Here is a 22,567-nt window from a genome sequence, read left to right as displayed (position 1 = left end):
AAGTGGCAGTGGTACGGAGAGTGGTATGTATAAAAAGGTGTTTGTTTGTAATGTTTCCCTAAACACAAGGGGAACTCCTGAAAGAAAGAGTGTGAGTGTGGATTTTCAGAGCTAGGAGCAGGTCATGCAAACCTTGAGACCCCTGTATGGATACCCTCCTTATGGGCTGTTCTGGGAACAACATGTGCTTTAGGGCACAACATAACCCTTTTGCGGCAGGAATAACAGCTGTGAGTAGAGGGTTACAGAGTTTCACAGAAGTTTTGTGGTGCTGAGAAAGTGAAATGGGTCAGAATTGGAAAGTAAGGTTTCCTGCAAGGGTTAGGCTGGTTTTTAGGCACAGAGGACCTGATCTGCTGCTAGTGGCAAGAGAGAACTGGTCTAAATTTCTGATTTTTAGAGGTCAGCAAATTCAGAAATGAAAGTCCCACAGTGACTACTGTGTCTTTGGTTGAGTTCTGTATTTGTATTTTGGCTCTGCAATAAAGCTGGCTTTGGCAATGTTGTAGGAATCATAACTAGATTTTCTTGCTCTTGTGTTTAAAGTCTCAGTTGTCCAGCTACATTAATGTAACACTCATGCATGAACGGTTCTGGAATCAAAAGGGACAGATGAGGTAGTTTCTCTAACTATTGGGGAATTAGGCTTATAAAAAGCCCTAGACGAGTTTTACTTTATAGCATTTGTTTCAAAAGTTATTTTTCCAAGATATTAGTTAGGTAATCGTTGTGGCAGTAAGGGTTTTGACCATTATTTTAGCAGGGTAACTGCATTTAGACCTGGATATGTCTTGGTGCACAAGCTTTATACAATTCCCAAAGATACCTTGCTTCATTGTCTCCTAAATCAGATTTCATCCCGCAGCTTTGCTCCTCATTAGTGAGGACTCTGCTGCTGCCCAAAGGGAAGGTTAAAAATATTGTAGGGAGATGACTTGAAATCTGATCTATCTCACATAACTGAAAAGTGATGGCAGTTAATTCTACTGTTCTGGTTTTTTCTTGTGTGTTTTTATTTATGATTTTTTCCTTATTGAGAACTCTTCCCCCTTTTACCTGTGGGAGATCTGTACCCAGTGTATTGTGTGCACAGCCTTTTCAAATGGGATCAAAAAAAAAAAAGGAAAATGGCAGGATATTTGTTTAAAATTAGAATTGTTTTAAGTAACCTTCCTTAGGAATGGACTTCAAGTTCTCATCCTAGCTTTGAGTGGTTTCATTTTTCTGAGCAGAAAGTGTCTCATGCACTAAAGTATGCAAAATGTATTTCTTGAACTTTTAGGATTGAATTTCTAAGCATTGCTTGCATTATGGATTTGTAAATACTAGGAAATGAAAACTTTGTTTAGAAGGATTTTCTCAGGTAACTGCATTTTGCTAGCGATCCACTCCTAGTAGATGTCTGTGTAGGCACTGAATCCAGTTTCTTCTAGGACTAGTACAGAGTGTCATTTTTTAGGAACTTCTCATATTAGGTTGGATTGATTCCTGCAAGCAAATCACCCTTGCTGGACTGTAGAATTTCTGTACAGTCTACTTATAAGTGTATCCGTTTTTCCTTGATTAGATGATGCCTTTGTATATAGGTCCCCAGGTGTATCTGAAATGGCTGTAAGAGAATTCAATGTCATCAAGGCTCCAGCTGGATGGAGAGAGCTGTATTACTATGCAGCTCCAGAGATGATTTACTACCCAACTGACAACTTGCAATATAAACATTAGTCCAAGCATGATCTTGTCCCAAAACCCCACCTACGCAGGGAGCCAGGAGTCTTCCTGCCACGCGCCATAAATCGTTTACGGTTTGCTCATGCCCGTACATTTGAAAAACAGCTGTGTATTGAGGATTAGCAGTTTGCAGAAGGCCCGTGCGGGGGCTAAATTAGGGTCTCTTGCCCTGGTGGTGAATACCGGTATCGGAATAGCGGGAGTGCTTCTCTGCAGTGGAAGGCAATTTACTCTGGGAATGGGGGGTGGGTACAGCAGCCAGGGAAAAGCGTTGGACTGCAGTGCTCCAATTTGAACTCAGATGCCTGACTGATAGTGGCCCAACATGGTGGAAGATTGAACAATTTATCCTTAGCTGTGTGTTTTTTTAATTTTATTTATGTATGTATTATTTCTATACATTTTACATGCGTGTATATATATACATACAAAATGCAAGCAGACGAATTCTGTCTCCTAGGAGCTGAAGGATGACAGAGGTTTTGGGTCTTCTTTTTTTTTTTTTTTACAATGTGAGCAGTGGTTTCCCTTTTGCTAGCCCATGGTAGCAGAATCAAATTATATACAAGGCCATCTGGGGTTTCACAACTAATTTCCAGCTTTTATTAAAAAATTTACTGTGTCACTTGGATTTATTACAGCTTTGCAACTCAACTCCCAAAGTAAAACTATTTTTGTGGTGGCTGCGATAATTTAAATTACCTCCTGGAGCTTCTAATGACTAACTTGTGTTGATGGTGAAACCTCCCATTTGTCCAAACCCTGGCAGCACAATCTGTTTGATAACTCTAAATGTATTGATGCTTTTACATCAGTGCTGAGTACATCAGAGCCTAAAGTCAGTAGGTGCCTTCAGGTCTTTCTGTAATAGAAGACAATATGCAGATTTTGCTGTGCAAATGAGACTAGGCAGTACAGTTCAGATACCTCCTATGTGCTGGCTGAAGGACCAGCTGCTGAGTAGAGCAGATGTAAGTAGATCATTTTTAGCTGGGTTGGTGTCTCCATCAACAAATCCTTTCTTGGGTGGGTTAGATAAGAATCTGGATGGAATGTGTCAGGAAGGGTGCCCCCTTCTAGATGCAGCATCAGCTGAACACAAGTGCTTCTGGACTGTACCATGAGCATCCATGGGGCCATGGGCAAAGCCAGTGGGCTCTGGGTAAAGCAGGCGACTTGTTTCCAAAGTGACACAGTTAGAAGGGTTCTTACTATTTTGTTGAAGCTGCTGCACAGGCGTCCCTCTGAAATAAGACCATTTTCCTTGAGTTTCCCGCTCTGTTCTCCTCTGTTTTAGGATTGGGGAGAGTAGCTGGAAGGGCTCATCCTAGGCTTGTTTGAGCCTAGGAGTTGCCTCAGTTTTTCTTACTCCTTTTGGTGAAAGGCTGTACAGTCTGTTTGATTCTTTGTGCTTTGCTGAGATGGAGGCCAGATAGCACCAAATACGTTTGTGGCTGTTTGTGTGGGCATTTGAGATTTGGAAGGCACCTGCTAATGAGTTGTAGGTCATTTCATGTCAGATTGGCTAAGTTTCCATCAGGCTGTTTCTTTGTTGCGGCAATGCATATGGACTGTGTATGTTTGGGGATCCCTATTATCTATCTCAGATGGAGAGGGCTTTCCTCCTGTTTGCTGCCTCCTCTCTCCCCACAAGAAAAAAGTAATCACCTGATGCTGGAGAGCTGTTAATCTCCAGATTGAATTAGATGTTTTGCTGTTACTTATATAGACTTCCCAGATATATACAGAGGTTAGAGAGGGGCGTGGATATGTGATCGTATTTTGAGCTTTCCCTCCTTCTCCTTGTTTTTGATGCTGCTCTTGGAATTCACCCTTCTCTTTTCCTAGGAACTGGTGTGAAGGAATTGCTGTCACCCAGAGCAAAACTCAATCTGCTTGCCTCAGGGCCTTGCCCCTCCAGGTTAGGACTTTGCCGGACTTCCATGGGCGGCCATTTGTTTGTGAGCTTACGTTACCGGAATCTTCTGGGGTAGGTCTGAAGGGAACAATACAGGGCACTGGAAATCTCAACTCAGAGACGCGGGGATAGGGGAGGGAAGGAAAGAATAGAGTTAGCAGTACAGTTAACTCTACACCCCACCCCCCTGCTTCTTTTTTCCCTGTTTCCTCACCTGCCCAGCTGTGTAGTAGGTTAGCAGTACGTGTCTGTTCTTATTCTTATGAAAGTAGACTTTGTTCTCTGAAGACTGCTAATCATGCCCCATGGGGGTGTAATCAGTTATAAGGTATTTAATACAGTGCAGGCGGGAACAGGCCGCCTGGCCGGGCTGGCAGATTGCAACACTACAATTATAAAGGGCCCCTTTCCCCCACTCACCCGCCCACCAGTGGCAGGATGAGGGTTGTACCTTGAAACAGTATTAAGTCAATGAAAAATAAAGATGTAGTGGGGGAAGGGGGAGGAGAGGCTGAAGAGGCAGCTCCTATTCCGGGAAACAGGCAGACCTACATTCTGTGAGAGCTGCAGCCATTGCAGGTTGCACTGTTGAGACTTGTGGGAGTTTGGGTGCCGTCACCATCGAAGTGGATTGTACAGGGATGGCCCTTGGCAACCTGTAGAGCAGCAGGGGCTTCCGTCCTCCCTGAAATGGGTTTTCTTGTGGTGGCTGGGGTTGGAGAGGTATGGAGTGGTTAGAAGTGGAGAAGCCCTTTCTCCTGCATGTGGTGATTTAGACACCTAATCTGTTTGGGTGCTTTTGTAAATCCTGCCAGGCTTCTATTTATATCTTTGGATATAAATCTATTGGTAAATCTGGCCTTTCATGCCTCTTTCTTCCGAGTACTGGAGCTACTGCAGCAGCTTGCCTTACTGGCTTAGAAGGGAATAGGTAGCTTGAGGCCTTGAATTTTAATGGGCATGGGAAAGTCTGCTGGACCTCATCTGGTCTGTTCTTGTTACCTAATACCAGACCAGTCCCCTTGGTGAGGGCCTCGAAGTGCACATGTGGAGTGTGGAGCAGCTGGGCCACAGCCTTATAAACCATCCCTGCTCCGGCAGCTTGCTAGATGCATTGGCATGTTTCTGGAGCTTGTGGCTACACTGACCTTTCCCCTTCCAGGTTCCCCAGAGATTACAGTGTTTCAGCCCTTCGTTGGTGCTCTTTGAATTTGCTGACACTGTTTTGTGCAGTGACAGCACAGGGCTCCCTCCATTTGCTTCTTGGAAAGTAGAAGGGAATATGCGTTCTACCATATCTGTTTGTGTTAAATAGTTTCTGTCACTTTTGCCTTATGAAATCCTGCTCCTTTCTGGCATCCCTGTGCTTTGCTGAAGTTCAGAACCTACTCTGAAGCACAGCAGGTAGAGGCTCTTTTTTTTTTTTTGGCAGCCTTTGGGATATTGGTGTAGATTCAAGTGGGATATATTCTTGTTACAGTGCTTGTGACAGTGTTGGCTTTCCTGCTTGGTGCTGAGAGAACACTGGCTATTAAGTCTGACAGCTGGCCCTTAGCACTGAGCAGTGGGTTTTTAGGAGTGGGTTGATGTTTAGTTGTATTTCACAAAGTCAGTGCGGATTCAGAACATGGGGGGTTCACAGTAGACTTCCTTTTGTGCACTTGAGAATGCTGCTGGCAGCTTCACCTCCTGATGCATCCTCATGTTTTTCCCTTCAGAGTAACTTCATGTTTGGGAACCGTGAATTCTTTGGAAAGCTTTGGGATTTTCAGGAGCGCCACATGAAAGAGGAGTAATTTTTTTTTCTGACTCGAGCATAGAGTCTGTTTGTGACTCTAAAATAGGTTCAGCAACAAGAGGTTACCTGATGTCTTGGGTTTTTGTACATCGAGTCTCTCTTACCTTGATCATGTAGGTGATCAGGTGTCAGTGCTGTAGGGGGAGGATAATGTACAATGAAGATCAGATCTGTTTCTGTGGGCAGTGGGGCAGACAAAAAGTATTACAAAAGGATTTTTGGGTAGTGAGGAGTGCCTGCATCTCAGAGATGCTGCTTGACTTAAGGTAGAGTGGTTTTCTGGGGATGGAAAAAGGCCTGGATCCTTCCAAGCACCCCTGATGCCCAAAGTCAGCTTCTTATTCAGCTCTGCCCTCTCAGCTCAACAAGGCTCAGTCTTACGTTTGTCCCTTGTCTTATGGAAAAAGTCAGGGAAATTCCCTTCCCAGGCTACTGCACAGAGCTGTTCCTGTCCTGGAACGTGGTTACTTCCCAGTCCTGGTGGCAGCTCTTCTCCTCCCTGTGGCTTGTGTGCCCAGTTGATAACTCTCCTGCCTTGCTCTGTTTCTCTTGCCGCATGGCTCAAGAAGTTGCATGAAGGACTCAGACTCACACAGACAAGTTTGAGGCTGAAGCAGTTGTTGGGGTCCTGGCAGTGGCAGGGCTGGCATGTGTGGGGAGCGTGGCGGGTGTCAGCGTGGTGGGTGTGTGGGCTTGCTGCTTGTTTTCCTTCTCTGCCTGGTGAGGAATGCAATGTGTTTGCCTTCCTTGGCCTGTGGTTGCAGCCACATTCCTGCACTGGGAGTCAGCGCGGCGGCGGGCGGCGTGCTGTTCGTGCCCCCTGGCTACATGCTTTCAGCTCCACATCAAAGGTGTGTTTAGTGTGTAGCTTGTGCCATTCCTGGCCACACCTGGTGGCCTGCAGGCATGCAGGAGGTGGAGTCTGGCTGTGTTTGCAGATGGCATTCAGGGTTCAGACTTCTTGCTTGTGGAAAGGCTGGAGCTGAGTCCACGCTAAACAACCCCAGGAATGCAGCGGGAGAGCCGAGCGGCACAGTCACTCCAGGGGCATGTCCTAGCAGCAATGTTTCCTTTATAGCTGCAGCAAAATAACTCATGCCTGCTCTTCCAAAGGAACTGACTGTTTGCTTGGGTGTGTTGTAGGGTTTAATTTACACCGATAAGGCCAATTAAGGTTGGATCGTCCCCCCTGCAGCCTGTGTGCTCTTGGCAATCAGTAGATGATTGAGTGACTCGTGCCATCAAGCTCTGCTCAGTACAAATTGTGCATGAGATGTCTGCCTGGAGATGGAATGGCTCTGGGATTTAATGCGGGCAAGAGTACTTCCCTCAGTCGGTGGGTAAATGTTCTTACACATATGTGCTGCAGCTGAACTGCTCCAGCTTCTTCTGGAAAAGCTTCCTTTTGCTGACTGGTATCTCAAGAGATGAGGATGGGAAGCTTGATGAAGGGCGGCAGATGAGGATGCAGATGCATTATTTTGGGATCCTTGACATGATGTCTGTGAGAAATGGTCACCAGTTTTATATACCCTTATCATGCAAGTCATCCTTGTCCTCTTTATGTAAGTCTTGCATTTGCCTGGCACAGGGAAACATGGTCCCTTTTGGCAGTGTCAGTATGGGCAGCCCATAGGCATGGCTTGTGGAACAGATAGCAGAGCATCTTCTGTGTCCTGGGTGAGCCCTGGGCTGTTCATTTCATTACCTAATATGTTTTGATCTTTGGAAATTGCAGTTTTCCTTCTGGCAATTTCTAGTAGCCTGAAATTCTGTGACCTGCCAGTCATTTCCATATTAAAGCTAGTCTTCTGCAGAAGACCTCCCTACTGCCATCCTTAGACCATAGCAGACATGAAAGAATTGGCTCTCAGAAGTGCTCTGGCTTTATAGCATGGCTTCTGCTTTTTAGCTGTTGCCACAGTCCCTGGGTCAGTTGCTGCAGAGCTACTGTTACCAGACTGGTCCATGCCACCCTCTCTCACAAAGGAATCATAGAATACCAGGTTGGAAGGGACCTCAAGATTCACCTGGTCCAATCTTTCTGGCAGAAACACGGGCTAGACAAGATGGCCCAGCACCCTGTCCAACTGAATCTTAAAAGTGTCCAATGTTGGGGAATCAACAGCTTCCCTGGGGAGATTATTCCAATGGCTGTTTGTTCTCAGTGTGAAAAATTTTCCTCTTGTGTTCAGTCAGAGTCTCCCCAGGAGTAACTTGTACCCATTACCTCTCGTCTTTTCCATGTGACTCCTTATAAAAAGGCAGTCTCAGTCTTCTTTGTAGCCACCCTTTAAATACTGGAACATGGTGATAAGGTCTCCCCTAAGCCTTTTCCTCTCAAGGCTGAACAAACCCAGTTCTCTCAGCCTTTCCTCACACGACAGGCTTCCCGGTCCTTTGATCATCTTTGTGGCCCTTCTCTGGACCCTCTCCAGCCTGTCCACATCTTTTCTGTATAGCGGGCACGAGAACTGAACATAGTATTCAAGGTGTGGCCTGACAAGCACTGGGTGGGATAATGACTTCTTCATCTCTGCTGGTGATGCCCTGGTTGATGCAACCCAGCATCCCGTTGGCTTCCTTTGTCACTGCAGCACACTGTTTGCTCATGTTGAGCTCGTTGTCCACCAGGACCCCCAGGTGTCTTTCCACAGAGCTGCCCCCCAGCCAGGTAGATCGCAGCCTGTGCTGTACTCCTGGATTATGTTTTCCCAGGTGCAAGACCTTATGCTTGTCCTTGTTGAACTTCATAAGGTTCTTGTTAGCCCACTCTTCCAGCCTATCCAGGTCTTCCTGCAGGGTGGCTCTCCCTTCTGAAGTGTCCACTTCCCCACGCAGTTTGGTATCATCAGCAAACTTCATCTGGGTACACTTGATCCCATCATCCTGATCACTTACGAAGATACTAAGCTGCATTGGACCCAATATCAATGTCTACTTGTGTGTGTCACTTTTCAAGGCAGGACCTCAATGATAAGTGATTAGGGGAATGTTACTTGTTGCAAAAGACTCTTACCATTGTGAAACAGTTGGAAATTACTCACATTGGGCTCTCTTCTCTCTTGATTTAATGTAAACTGGGCGTTTTATTTTGAACTAGTTGCCACTGACTCCATATCTGACTTTTAGGGCTTGGGTGTTGACGAGAGAGTGTGTTGCCCGAATCTTCATTTTCCTTCCTCTGGTCTGCAGTGCCAAACTGAACAATATGCCCTGTGGCAACATGAGGTGTAGCAAAATATAAGTAAGTCTAAAAATGGGCTATGTGGAATGTTATTGATAGAACATTTAAGTGTATATAATCACTGGGCGTTTCAGCTTTGTCATGCAATATAGGCTACGGCTGCAAAAATGGAGATCTTTTTTAGGATTAAATACTGCCTCTGCTGTCACTTTCCCATTGCCAGTAAGAGAGCTTATAAGGGTGCTGGAATGAAATGGATGTGACATTGGCTAAGGAGGAAGGAGGGCAGATTCTTGGCTGCTTTCTTTCCTGTCGGTGAGTTTTTTAATATGTTGTGAAGAGAAAGTGACTAGTTCCTTGTTTTGGCTTCCATGCTGGCTGTCAGGACTGTGCAGGAAATTGAGATCTCTGTGCTTCTGTTTCCAGTTCCAAACACCTCTGCCGGGGAGATGTGCTCCTCTGGCTAGAGCAGTAACCCTCACCAAGTAGCTACATCTCCCCCTGGTGGGACAGGGAGCAGAAAGCAGGGCTATGGCTGGACAGTAAAACTGGGAATTGGTCTGATCCTGGGGCACTTTGAGCCCGACAGCAGATGTGGTGTTTCTCCAGTTGAGACATTCCTTAGTCCAGAGTCACAGACTCGTAGAGCTGAGCTCGTGCAGCTGCATGAAGCTGAAGGCATGAGCGAACAGCTTGCTGTCGGCACTGAACAAACACCTTATCTTTGCAACATCTGCCTGGCTATACACTGGCATTTGTCCATGGTCTTTGCCCTTAGAAGAGCAGTGTGCTGCTAGCTCTTTGAGTGGTTTAGTCTGACCACCAAAAAAAAAAAGGGTACCTCGAACATGATGTCTTGCTTTCTTTAGGATATCTGGGACTGGTCATCCTCTGCTCTCAGTTAGAGCCCTTTTGAGGATAGGGGACTTCATGAGCAACTTGACTATCTCTTATTCTCAGCTTGCTCTCTGAAGAGCTGCACAGAGTTTACTTACAGGGCTGTCTACAGGGAGGAGCCCTGTGAAGGTGAAGAGCTTGTCTTCACTGCTAAAAAGGAGATGGTTTTCCTTAACCTCAGAATAATTAACAGACTTATGCTATCCCAAAGGATAACGGTGGTAAAGACCAGGCATTTCAGTTTTACAAGCGTAATGCTGGGCAGGGGATGTAGTGCTAGTCTGGACAAGCTGACCTTGTGGTAAAACTAAAGTGCTGGGTCTTTGCTGCAATTGCCCCTTGAGACAATTTATGCTCATTATTAGCTCCAGCTGAAGAACAACACTGGTGCTAGCAATGATGACAAATGTGAAAGGGGATGGTTGATGAATGCTCTGACTCTGCCCCAAGGAGGGATTGTGTCTGAGGGAAGAGCTGAAGCAACCCTGCTTGGTCTCAAGTGGGGCATTTGTGGTTATCCCCCCCATGGGAGGAACGTGAACGTAGGAAGTACAATACAGCATATACAGAAGGTCAAGCAGTGCAGCCTGTGAATGCTGGTGACAGGCAGCCTCCTCATGTACAGCCCATAGTGCAGGGGGTGGAGGTGTGGGTCCCCTCTGCTGAGGTTAGGATCCTGCTGATAAAAAGACTGACTGGAGCCCAGGTGAATGGAGAGAGAACAGCCATAGCCAGTTGCGTGCTCTATACAGGTCACCAATGAAAGATGGGTGGGTGGATCTGTTTGTTTTTCCTAAACTGGATTAAACCATGTTGTATTTCTGTGACTGAACTCTCAGAAGAAAATCTCTCAGCAGTTCAGTGGTGCTGAAGACTAAGAGAATCATTTAAAAAAAAGACCCAACAAAAAAACCCAAATGAGGCAAACTGAGGCAGATTAACTATGGGGCCACACCACAAAAAAAGAAAGAAGATGCTCCAGGGTTACATTCTGCTTCAGGAGCCATGGTGCTCTATTGTTTACAGAGCTGAGACAAATTTTGTGCCTCTTCCTGCCCTTGGCTCAGGCTCTGAATCTGCTAGGCCCAAAGCATGTTTTTGAAAGCCATCTCCTTTCCTTGTTCTGCCTTTGTGGCCTGTTGAGATGAGTACTGCCAGTGTGTAGGTGGGTGTGCTCTAACACTCCACAGCGTGCCTGGGTGCAGAGACTGAGTGGAAGTTGATGGAGAATGCTTGATGCAGTCTTCAGAGTAGGCAATGGCTGTGACTTGGGTTAAGTGGAAGGTGTCTGTGCCTGGTAGGAATCCTGCTTTGCAGAGGAGTCAATAGCAACATCACTCATAACCTCTGGGAAGGGAGAGTGGCAGGATGTGATCAGCTTTGGGAAAAGGCTCTGAACTCCTTTCTCTTCTCTCCCTTTGGCTGGATAGGTTTATTCCTCTAACACCACTTCTGTTTCTCTCAGTGCTACCCTGCTTTTCCCTGCCAGTTTCTAATGAGGTATTGCTCGTTGTAGGTGGAGCAAGGATCAGGCGGCATGGTTGCAGAATGACCCACTGCTATCCTCACACAATGCTGGAGTCTGTAATTTTACTTCATTATGCTGACTGCTGTCTGTATTCAGTGCTGTAGAGATCATAAAATATTTCTGTGCTAAAAGATCTTTCCTGATGAATAGCACAGAGGATGTCTCAAGTTTCCATGGCAATGCTTCTGAATGTGCTTCTGTCACCAAAGAAAGAGGGACTTCCAGTTGATTAAGGTTTGAGGGTTTTGTCTGAGAAAGGGGATGGTGGTGAGACTGCATATTAGTTGTTTGCCTGCCTTTGGGTAGTGCCTCTGACTGATACATAATCTGGAGAAAGAGGAACAGACATTTGACTAATGGGAGAGACGGACTGTGTCGTGCAAACTACAGCTGGACTCCTGGACACGCTTAACTGTTCAGCTACAGATGCAGCTGCACAATCACCCAACAGTTAAGCCTGTACCATTCTCTGCCTCTCACATCTGACCATCTGCTAGGGAAAAGCTAATTAAACCAAAACGATTCTTGCTGGGATTAAACCCCAGCAGCAGAGAATTGGGTATAGTACAAATATTGTTCTCCTACTGGATCAGGGTTGCTGCTTTATTTGTACTTACAAAGAATTGCAGGCTATTCAACTCAATTGCTGTCAGGTAGGTGTTTAGCTCATGCACACTTTCCTTCTCTTTTCTATCCCAGATCTCTCTTGTTTTAGATGCAAGAAATAAGGCTGTGTCTTGCTGAATTTTCTTGCAGTTCCTTTCTTATGAGAGCTGAGGCTGTCTTTCTTTAACGTGGAATTTCATGCAAAAACAGTGCACAAAGCTATTTTTTCTCCTCGTGCCTCAATTTCTTTACTTATAGAATGGAAATTATTCCTGCCTTCCTCATTGCATGTATTTGTCCTAGAGTTGGTGTGACCACATAACCGTAGAATTGCTAGAAGCTACCAGTGTGAATCTAAGACTCAAGACCAAACAGTTTATTGTGAAAATGTGCCTGCAGCCCTTTGAGAAGTTTAAATCTCATAAAATAGAAAATGTACAAGTGTGGTTCCCTTAGCAACTGAACGCTTGTGTGTACCTATAATCCATGTTGCCATGTGATCAGGACATTAGAATAGCTCTTTCAAAAAAATAATAAATTAAATGGACTTACAACTGGTTGATTTCACGGCTGCTGCTTGTACTCAGCAGAAGCGGCAGCTCACCATGTTGCTCAGCGTTTTGGCACAATTTAGTTTCTGGAGGCCAATGAGGGATTTAGTTCTGTGCAAGGGGCTGTGAGAGAATTCTTACTATCATCTTTCCATGCTGAACATGGAAAACTTGTACTGAAGAGGAAGTTAGTTCTGTATATAGTAGCTCAGACATGGCAGTAGAAGGTGGCAGTGAGGAGAGGGGGATGGTTGCGTTGCTGGAGTGGATGTGAGGAAGAGACCTGATTGGAGTGAGCTCGAAGAGACCTGACTGAAGAAGCAGGTAGAGATGAGAGTACCAAAAGAATGAAGATAAATTAAGTCTTGATATTCAGGAGGAACAGTTCAGATAGTTTTGAATGAACAGTGGAAAAAACCCCAGTAATTTTGGAATTGCTGGAATTTAATTTTGACAGATATGTTTCAAGGGGAAATGCTGTGGAAACTGAGGAGATGAGAGGTGATTTTAGAGTGTGAATTTGTAGCATGATAGATCTGTGACCTCAGACTTATTTTGTGTATGTGCTTACCCCACAGTTAACAAGAGAACTTCACATTTTGATGGAAGAGGGGCAGTAGTAAGACCGTGCCTGGGGGCAGTTAGATAACGTGCCCTAACTCCACACTCCTCAGATAAGCTGTTGGTGAGCCATACCTCTAGGAATGAGCAAGTGGGGAACGTTGCCTTCCTGGTGTCTGAACTGCTCCAGGTATGTTGGACATCAGCAAGCAAAAGCTGCGTGGGTGTATGGAAAGCAGGGTACAGTGCAAGTATTTGTGATCCCCCTTCCCCTCTTGCTTGGGGAGAGTAGAGAAAATGTTATGCCATGCTTGTCTGAGCATTATTATGGTGTTTAGTTGGCATAGGAGTAGCAAAACTTTCAAGTCATAAATGTCAATACCTTTAACACCTTAACATACCTTGCGTAGTGTGGTTAGCTTATATTAATTCTGAGAGACATGCCATTCTGGGGGGTTTTGGAAGACAAAAACTCAAACACAAAACCTAGCAAAATCTTCTTTGGAAGTAGAAAAGGTCAAAAAAAGGGTTAATTTCAATATTGGTAAGGATTTTGCCATTGCAGGGAAGTTGTACTGATTTAACTTAATCAGATTAGAAACAGCTGTGATTATATTAGTGCAGCATTCTTGTATAGGCATCCTTAATTTAGTCTGTGTCCTGTATCTATCTATTTAACTTAAGTTGATTCAATGTAAAGTGCTCTTAAACTGAATTAAGAGCATTTACCCAGGAGGGTTATACTGTTTTACATTATTTTCTAAGTCAATTTAATTTAGTGCAGTGTATATGTAGACAAGACCTTGGGGAAAAAGCTGATCCTTTTTATTACTTGCTGAACGGTATGTCATGTTTGGCTGCAGCCATGTGATCATGGAATGAAAGAGTCTGTTGTGGTACATGTTGGTGGAGGATGGGCGAACTGATCATTGTAAGCCTTTGTACAACTTGGTCGTTCTTAGCCATAGTGTTTGATTAAAGTAGATTGCTCTTCCTTATAAATTAGGCTTTTTCTTGTCTAGAACAGTTAACTGTGAGACCCCTGAAATGTTATTTTAAGGTTCCTCCTCAGCCTGCCAATAAAAGTGCCCGCAGAGCTGGTTAGCGTGCTGTGTATGCAGCAAAAGCAACATCTCAAAACTTTTTGCAAATGTTTAATGTTTCAAAAGATTCAGATGGCTGAGCAGGTTTGAGCTGGACTTTTCTACACCTAGGCAGACCTTGAAAGAAATTTTGCTCAATTTCGATGCTGTTTCCTGGTCACTGTCTCGCCTCAAGTATGTGTGGTGAGTTACACACATACAAAGCTCATGGCCAAGGAAGGAGTTACTATGTACAAGAAAGGAGTACTACATTACTACAGTACTAGTACTGAGTACTGCAGCTGTCAGTTCTCTTTCTTGTTGAAAAGGATAAATCTAGTCAATACATCTTGTGTTTTCTGCTTGCAGCTGAGGGTTCTATGGGAACAAAACTGGCATGTGAATTACTCCGCAAGCGTGGTTGTAGTGATAGCATTTCAGAATAAAGCTGCCTGCTGTAAACAGACACTTCATTTCTCAAAATTTGCTTTTGCCAGCCCCTGCAAGCATCAGGGCTGGACTTAACGCCTCCTCAGCATTGCACGTGCTCTGTAGGCTGGGTCACTGCAACAACTTGTCCATCTGTCCTCTGTAAATAATGCAAATAATGTGCCCTGTTCTATTGTCCGGTTGTGTAGATACTACATAGTGTGTTAGCCATCTGTGCATCACTACGACTTACAGACAGAGAGGATGTTCTGGAGACCATATTGAGGCAAGTACATAGGTTGCAGTAATGGAGCATTCTCTAGCATTGCTATATCCTCTGTTAGAGGGTTGGCTAAGTGACATTCAGTCCCTGGCACTGAGGAGCTGAAGACACTAGTTTTCCCAGAACTTCTGAAACCAAAGGCTGAAACAAGGACTGCTGATATTAATTGCTGGGGGTTGTGTGAGACTTAGGGAATACTTATAGGGGCTGAGAGTCTGCTTCTCAGTGGTTGAAGAATTTAAGCTGTCCCTACTTTGTCCTAATTAAATGCCTTTTGAGTTTATGCTCTAGGAAGGTAGTGTATGATTTTTTTTTTTTTTTCCCCTTCCCCTCCTACACAGCACAGGAGCTGACAGAGGTCTGGAAAGGGAATTCCTACATGTTGATTTTCTACATAAATGGTCACCCACTCCTTCCTTCACTTCTTTTCAAATGTTTGCTTGCTGTAGCCATTCCCTAGATTGTGTCTGAGAAAGTTTAAGGCCATGGCTCCCAAATTTCCCTCATGATCTACCAGCTTTTGCCAGATACATGTTGTTAAGAGTATTGAGATTTGCTTTTTCTAGCAGGGCCCAGACAGTTATTTCAGGCACTTTTGAGAGTTCTCCTAAGCTCCATGAGTTGTTTTCTAATGGCCTGGTATACATCTCTAAGTATCTGAGAAACATGCTCCAAAAGTTTTCCCACGTAAGATCTTAAAAGAACACAGGTAAGAAGACAGTGGAGTGGACATGAAGCCCAAGGTGCAAAGATGAAGAGGCTCTGGAATTTTGTAGCCTAAACTGCCTTGTGAGAGTTGAAAGGATCACTGAACAAACTAAAGAGATCAAGCTAACAGGATCACTGAACAAACTAAACAGGCTTCTGGTGTGTCAGCGTTTCTGGATGAGAAGCTGTCATTAGCCCCCAGTGTAGCTGTCAGTGCTGAAGGTAACTTAGCAAATGACCTTTTGCCGAGCTGGTCCTTGTGCTATTTCAGATGTAGCCATTAAAGGTGGTTCTATGCTTTTATATGCATTAGAAAGCTAGTGTTCATTTCCTGGTCAGAATCTCCCCTGGGTATTTTTATTCTCCATTAACATTCCTTCTGGGAATTGGATTCGGGTCCTTTACTTCCTGCCCTGTTCCTGTTCAGATGTTAATCAGCTGTTGCATTCTATTCCAGTTACATGTTAGAGATGTTAGTGTTTCTTGGGCAATGCTGATCTGCCCTGGCTTTTATGAAAGGGTTAGGGAAGCTAAGCTACTCTTAACACAGCAAAGAAAGTAGGTAATAAAATGCATACTTAAGGTTATGGAGTGCAACTGAATTAGGGGGACTGGGATCTTTGTATTGTGGAAGGAGGGAGCGGGACTGTAAGAAAAGTACAGTTCTGATTCCTTTTAAGAGTCTTCTGCAGGGTGCAATGGGTATGGCAGACAAATGATACATCTGGTGGTATTTACATTCAGCAAGAACTATGTAAGACTGTAGAGTCCAGGGATTTCATTTTCCTTGGAAATATGTTAGGTGTTAAGTAGGGCTTGTTACATGGACTGTTGTTCAACAGCTAGCCTGATCCCTTTTTCTTGATAGCTCTTGGAATTGTTCCCATGCAGGGAACAGAGGTTTCTGCCTAACAGTCAAGGTTAATTGGTATGGAAAAGCAGGAATGAGCAATAATCCTGCTGAAACTCGATTTTAATCCAAGAGTCACTATAATGCTATTACTCAGATCTGAATCGTGAGCATTAATGTACAAGCAGAACTGAGATGCAAGGTTCTGCACTAGGAGTTGTCATCCTTTTATTTTAAAATGGGCTTCAAAGTAGGCAGCAGCAGAATGGATCTGAGCGTACTTTTAATTGATATGCCTTCTCTGAATTAAAAGATCTCTCTCATCAAATGTTAAAGTGTCCTTTAATAACCTTGCAGTCCTTTTCCATCGTGCTCGGCACCAGAAGTCTACAGGTGTTGCTTTTAACTTCACACAGCTTGTTTGGCTGTCCCAGACAAGACCTCTTGATGCAGTTACTGCATCATCCATCTTGCTGATTAGTTGATCAGACTTACTGCAGCAGCTCCTCACATAGTCTGGCTTGAGACACTTGGAGACTAAGGTTGCTTCTATCTGTAAGCATAGGAGGGCAAGAGTACAAGTCTCTCTTGCTTTTGCTTCTTGTGATGTGAGCAAAGAGACATTGTTGCCTCCTAAAGCAGGATGTGCCAATGTCCTGTACTGGATATGCATTCAGAGTATAGGCTGGCCCACGCAGACTAAAAATGCTGGGTTAGCAGTGGTGATCAGATATGTGGCACAGAACAGTAGAAGCATTTTTTTTACATGTAGGTATTACACTTGGAGTTTTTTGGAGTACACTGATTCTGTAATAGCCAATGAATGTTTCTCTAGTGTTGCATTCCACAAGACCAAGCACAGGGTCCTGCACATGTGTCGGGGCAATCCCATGCACAAATACAGGCTGGGCGATGAGTGGCTTGAGAGCAGCCCTGCGGAGAAGGACTTGGGAGTATTAGTGGATGGAAAACTGACTATGAGTTAGCAGTGTGTACTCGCAGCCCAGAAAGCCAACCATATCCTGGGCTGCATCAAGAGAAGTGTGGGCAGCAGGTTGGGGGAGGTGATTCTCCCCCTCTACTCCACTCTTGTGAGACCCCACCTGGAGTCCTGTGTGCATGTCTGGGACCCCCAACATAAGAAGGACATGGACCTGCTCGAGCAGGTTCAGAGGAGGCCACAAAGATGATCAGGCGGCTGGAGCACCTCCCTTATGAGAACAGGCTGAGAGAGTTGGGGTTGTTCAGCCCAGAGAAGAGAAGGCTCTGGGGAGACCTTCTAGTGGCCTTCCAGTACCTAAGGGGGGGCTACAGGGCAGGTGAGGAGGGACTGTTTGTCAAGGAGTGTAGTGACAAGATGAGGGGTAATGGTTTTAAACTGGAAGAGGTTAGATTTAGATGAGATATAAGGAAGAAATTCTTTACTGTGAGGGTGGTGAGGCACTGGAACAGGTTGCCCAGAGCAGTTGTGGCTGCCCCCTCCCTGGAAGTGTTCAAGGCCAGGTTGGATGGGGCTTTGAGCAACCTGGTCTAGTAGAAGGTGTCCCTGCCCATGGCAGGGGGGTTGGAACTAGATGGTCTTTGACAGTCCCTTCCAGCCCAAACCATTCTATGATTAGAAACAAATGTGACTGTGATTCTTTATGGAATGTATTTTCTTTGTCATACAAGTTTGTCCTTCTGAATGAAAAGCAAGGTTAAAGAAATGCTGCTTTTATAAGAGAAAAGGCTGGAAAGATGACACAACACCTGAAACAAGAAACATTCTCTGCAACATAATCACCGTATTTCAGCTGAGGAAGAGAGACTGCTGACCCTGAATGCCAGTAAGCAGGCTGTTTTATAAGGTCAGAAAAGGCAACACAAGAGAAGGTGATGATGAGGAAAACCCTGCAAGTCCTCTGCCTCTTTGCAGGGAATGTTCAGCTGCTGCAACAGCAGGCAGGCGGAAACTGTGCATCCTAGAACCAAACCTAGGTATCAGCTACCTCGGGCCTCAAGGGACTTGCCAAGTATCAGGAAGACAGTAGGTGCCTACAAATGTTGCTTTTTTTTCTTCGGTGCTTTCCCTTTTTGTCCAAAGGGTTCCTTTTTGGACCTTTTCTGTATGCTATGGACCTCTTTCTTGTTACTGGCGGCAAAGTGATGCTAATAGGTAGTGTCATGGTTTTGCATGCATGCCAAGTGGCTGTTAGTTCTGTGGGCCCTGTACAGAATAGTCTTAAGCAATTCTGTGCTAGATCACATCTGTTCCTGGTGTGTGGTAAAGATTTTGCCTTTCTCAGATCACACAGAGAACATAGCTGCTCTGCAAGTGGATTTTACACTGAGAGATGCTGGTAGAAACAGCTAGAGTCAAGCTTGTATACTGCCTGTGCAGCTGCACTGTCACTGCGCTCCCTCACTGTGAAGAGGAAAGAAGTTGTGTCTGTTTTGTCTTTGTGAGGGAGTGGAGAAATCCTCAGCTTTTTGCATTGGCAAAGCAAATTGTTAGGTTTCCACTGCAGTTTTCTGACCCTTTGTGTGTTCCTGTCTGTTTGCTTGGAAGATGTGACTATTGCTGATGCTTATCAGTGTGAGCCCAAGCCTTGTAGCCCTCAATGAGCCATTCCAGTGAAGCTGTAACTCTCAGTGAGCTTAGAAATGAGACTGGAACTACAGTGGGTAGTAGCTAGAAAACAGTAGAACTGAAGCTACTGCAGACTGTAGCCTGCTAGGAAGAGGATTGTAAATGTTAAGGAACGTTACTGATCAGAGATGGAAAGGGCAGATAAAAGGAACCAGGAGGTTAAGTTTCCTCTTGTATTACAGTGCTAATTTGAATAGCTGAAGAGCTACCTCCTGGCTAGCCTCCAGGCTCAAGTTGAGCTTCTCCAGGGTAGTCAGAATGTGGACTTGACGGCAAGCTCCTTCAGAGAGAGGCTTGTGAATAGCGTAGTGAGCAGAATTACTGCCGCCTTCTATTTCTGGATATTACCTATATCCATTTCTGCTTTGCAGCACAAGGTCCATCTATTCTGCAGAGAGTATCTGCCACCTTGGGATTCTCTCTCTGTGGTAGTAAAGGATGCTCAAGTATCGTAGGCCAGGAGGGCTTAATTGCGCTGTTCAGTGCGGGGAAGTCTGCAGAACAAAATTAGGTTGGTGTGGCAGGGGTTGGAGCGGAGTGACAGAGGCTGGATTCCTGGTGTTGGGCAGGAATGCAGGTGGGAAGCAGTGACCCCTGGAGCCATCTAGAAAAAACAGCTGCCTTTCAGAGGTCAGTTACTAGTCTGCACAGGCATCCTGCTCAGTGGAGAGATGGTTAAAAGGCCTTCCTTTTCTGGGACACAGTGAAGACAAGGAGCTTATTTCACTGGAGGGTCCTGGCATTAGACAGTGGCCTGATGGTGCAGCAGTTTGCTGCTGACTCCTGCCCTGGCACCTGGCTGTGGGTTGCTCTGCGCATGCCTGGCTGTTTCCATGTGTTGTGCTGATAGGTGACTGACACCAACTTTCCTTTCTCATGTTTCAGGAGCTGTTGGCCAGATGCTGCTGGATGCTGAAAGGGGAAAGCTGATTCGGAGACAAGCGGCCAGAAATGTTTGGACACGTCGTCACTTTGGATCTGTAAGTCCTTGTTTGAGGGAAAGTTGCCTGGAGGCACTGTGAGTATTTAAGTGTCTCTGGAAATTCTCAGATCATGAGAGCAGGTTTCAAATCCTGGTATCTTTTCCAGGTAGGTGGGGATGAGATGGCAGGTAACATAGTTGCTGGCTCTGGGGTGGGAAGCAGGACAGTCCTGTTTGAGCCTGAGGAACTGTGTGCTGAGAGACAGGGAGGCCTTTGGCATGTTTGTTCTGAGCACCTCTGCAATGGAAACATGTGTGGACCCATGGGTGCAGCTGTTCCTGGAAGCCTCTGCGTGTCTGCCAGCCTGTGTGGCTCATGGTTTTGCCTTGATGCTGAACCAGCTCCTCCTGAGAGTTGGTGGAAAAGCAGATTCAAACTGTGTTGGCCTGATCCTTCCTCAAGGTGCACATTCTCCCTCCCTCCCTCCCTCCCTCCCTCCCTCCCTCCCTCCCTCCCTCCCTCCCTCCCTCCCTCCCTCCCTCTCTTTCTCCCCCCCCCGTACTTTATGGTTTGCCCTGCAGAGTAGTTATGCTGTTGTGAAGCTGTTTTCTCCTGTGCTAGTTGAGACGCGACTATAGCATTGTAGTAAGGAAAGGGGCCAGACAGCTTGTTGGGGCAGGGCCAGCACTAGGGCACCTCTTCAGTTTGTTTTGGCAAAGCTTGACTTTGCATGGTCCTGGTTGCCTGCCTGTTCCATTCACCTCCAATGTGGCTCTCCCTATGTGTGTGTACAACTGCTCCACACCTCATGCTCCTGTCCCATCTCCCAGGGCTTGGTGCTGTTGACAGGGAAAAAGCAGCACAGCAGCAGAAGTCCATCAGGGAAGGGAAGGCTCCACTGCAGTTTCTCTCGTACCAGTGGCAGTGATGGCCACAAAGCTACGCTCTTACAGCTGGCTCCCAGATCAACCCAATGCTCTTCTTGTAGTGATGGGTACCCTGGGCTTTGAACAGAGAGGAAAGTTGTTTCTGAACTTGTGTTGTATCCCTGGTTGGTTGGACACTATTTTACAGGAGCCTGTTAGCAGCAACATAGAGCATGACATGCTGCTTGCTGGAAGCCAGAGAGTAGCTTGCCGTCCTCACTCCTGGAAGTGTCGGTTATCACAGCTGTAGGTACAAGGACGTAATGTTTTGGCTTAAACAAGAGTCTGATAATTGCCAGCTTATTTGTAGAAGAGAAGCCCTGACTTAAAAGGATGAGTGAGGTAATTGTTAGCATTACCAAACTACTGTACCAAAGGCTTCACAGGTAGCATCCCTCTGCAGTAGCGGGGAAGATCGGCTGGGAGGGTCCCATTTCACAGGTTTGTTTAGTCCTTCCTGGAACCAAGGTTTCCTTGAAGCTATTGCTTCATGAATTCTGAGTTTGTGTGGTCCCAGTTGTCTCAGTGCCTTAGACATGCCCTTGCCAGGTGCCTTTCCAGCTCTTGCTGGGCTGTGTGGCCCAACTATCCTAAGCTAATTTCATTTACTTTTGGAAGATCTAAAGTGGTTTGGGGCATCCAATTGTCCTTGGTTATAAACATTCTCTATTTCTTACATATTTGTGGGGTGAGTTTTCAAACTGGCTGTTTTGATGGATGCTAAGCTATTTGTTTCTCTTCTTCAGGGCATTTGAGTGAGTGTCTCTGCTTCATGAGGCTTCGAATTTGAGCCTTGGCTGGTAAGTGCTCAGGTCCTTGTGGGCTAGAGAAATGACTGTGATTTCAGCTTGGGATATCTCCGTGTGCATCTCCTGTCCTTAGCCTGGCAGGAATTGACAGAAGAGTTCCCTAGATCACCTGTTTTATGGTTCGATGTTGACAAAACCTGCTTCTGGTCAGGATTTCAGCATTCCTCTTTGAAAAAGGGAAATACCTTCTCAGCAAGTCAGACCCATCTGTTTTGCTTGGGTATGCAGGGGAATGTGCATTCAGTATGCTGGATGTTATTTTTCTTAAGTATTAGAGATCTCTTCACCTACTTGAGTCGTTTTAGGAGAAGGTACCTTGAGGGAATGACTGCAGCAAGGGGGAGTTTCCAGCATTCTGGTGGTGGAGATTTACAGGTTAGTCCTAGAAAGTTGTTCATGTCTGTGGAAAGGCACTAACTTTTGTTAGCTTATGTTTTTAGCAGAGTGAAGGACAGTTTGCAGATGTTCCTGTGAAGTGCAAAGCCTGTTGTGGTTTGAAGCCACTCTGTACTTGGTGCAGACACCTCACACTTGCCAGTCCTCCCAGGGGACTTGGTCTAAGTGTCAAGAAGATGCAGCTAGGCAAGAGTGGATGAGAATTGGAGATAATTCCCGGGGCTCCATTTAAACACTTGACATGTAAAACTCCACTGACCAAAACACAAAGCAAGTGAAGTCTGCTAGGTCACTGGCCCATGGTATCCATTAACTGCCTTGAAGGTATGTGAATGGGAGTCAAATGACACTGCCTCTAGAGGAGGGGAGAGGGTGATCTGAGTTGAGGCAGGTCCTGCACTTTGAGGTGCTGCAGGTTGGGTGCTGAAGATTGCAGGGATGCTAGACTTGATCAGTGTTAGGATACAGCAAGGGAAAGAGGAATGAGAAGTGGACGCTTACCCCAAATATAGGGGGACTTTGAACAATGCATATGTTGCATCAGGGGAAGTCTGGTATTGGGCTCTGCAGGGACTGCTTGGCAGCTCCAAGACTTCTTGACTTGTGTACAATGGAGTGGTTGAAATCCTGGTTGCTCGGGGGGAAGTCTTCCTGCTCTCCACTGCAGTCCCAAAGTGGTGGAAGGGAAGGAGATTCTTTCATATGAACAAGATAGCTACTTTCCTTCTACCCCATTTTTTGCTCTTATGCTGCTACCG

General features: G+C 45.6%; 1 protein-coding gene across 13 annotated transcripts in view; it reads left to right on the top strand.

The window, feature by feature from the left end:
• TJAP1 (tight junction associated protein 1) overlaps positions 1–22,567 on the top strand; it is a 42,119-nt gene that overhangs the window by 5,255 nt on the left and 14,297 nt on the right. For 4 of the 13 annotated variants that reach the window (XM_074818213.1, XM_074818214.1, XM_074818211.1 and 1 more), the window contains 3 exons: positions 12,792–12,964; positions 19,641–19,735; positions 21,351–21,404. The gene's annotated coding sequence lies outside the window, so the exon portion shown is untranslated. Of the gene's footprint in view, positions 1–3,576; positions 3,719–12,791; positions 12,965–17,797; positions 18,157–19,640; positions 19,736–21,350; positions 21,405–21,853; positions 22,134–22,567 lie in introns of all 13 variants that reach the window. The other 9 variants (XM_074818219.1, XM_074818218.1, XM_074818221.1 and 6 more) reach the window with 7 other exon arrangements.

Source organism: Strix aluco, chromosome 3 (genome assembly GCF_031877795.1).
Source record: "Strix aluco isolate bStrAlu1 chromosome 3, bStrAlu1.hap1, whole genome shotgun sequence".
NCBI lineage: Eukaryota > Metazoa > Chordata > Aves > Strigiformes > Strigidae > Strix > Strix aluco.
The sequence above is the reverse complement of the archived record's forward strand: the minus strand, read 5'-3'. Positions and strand labels throughout refer to the sequence as shown.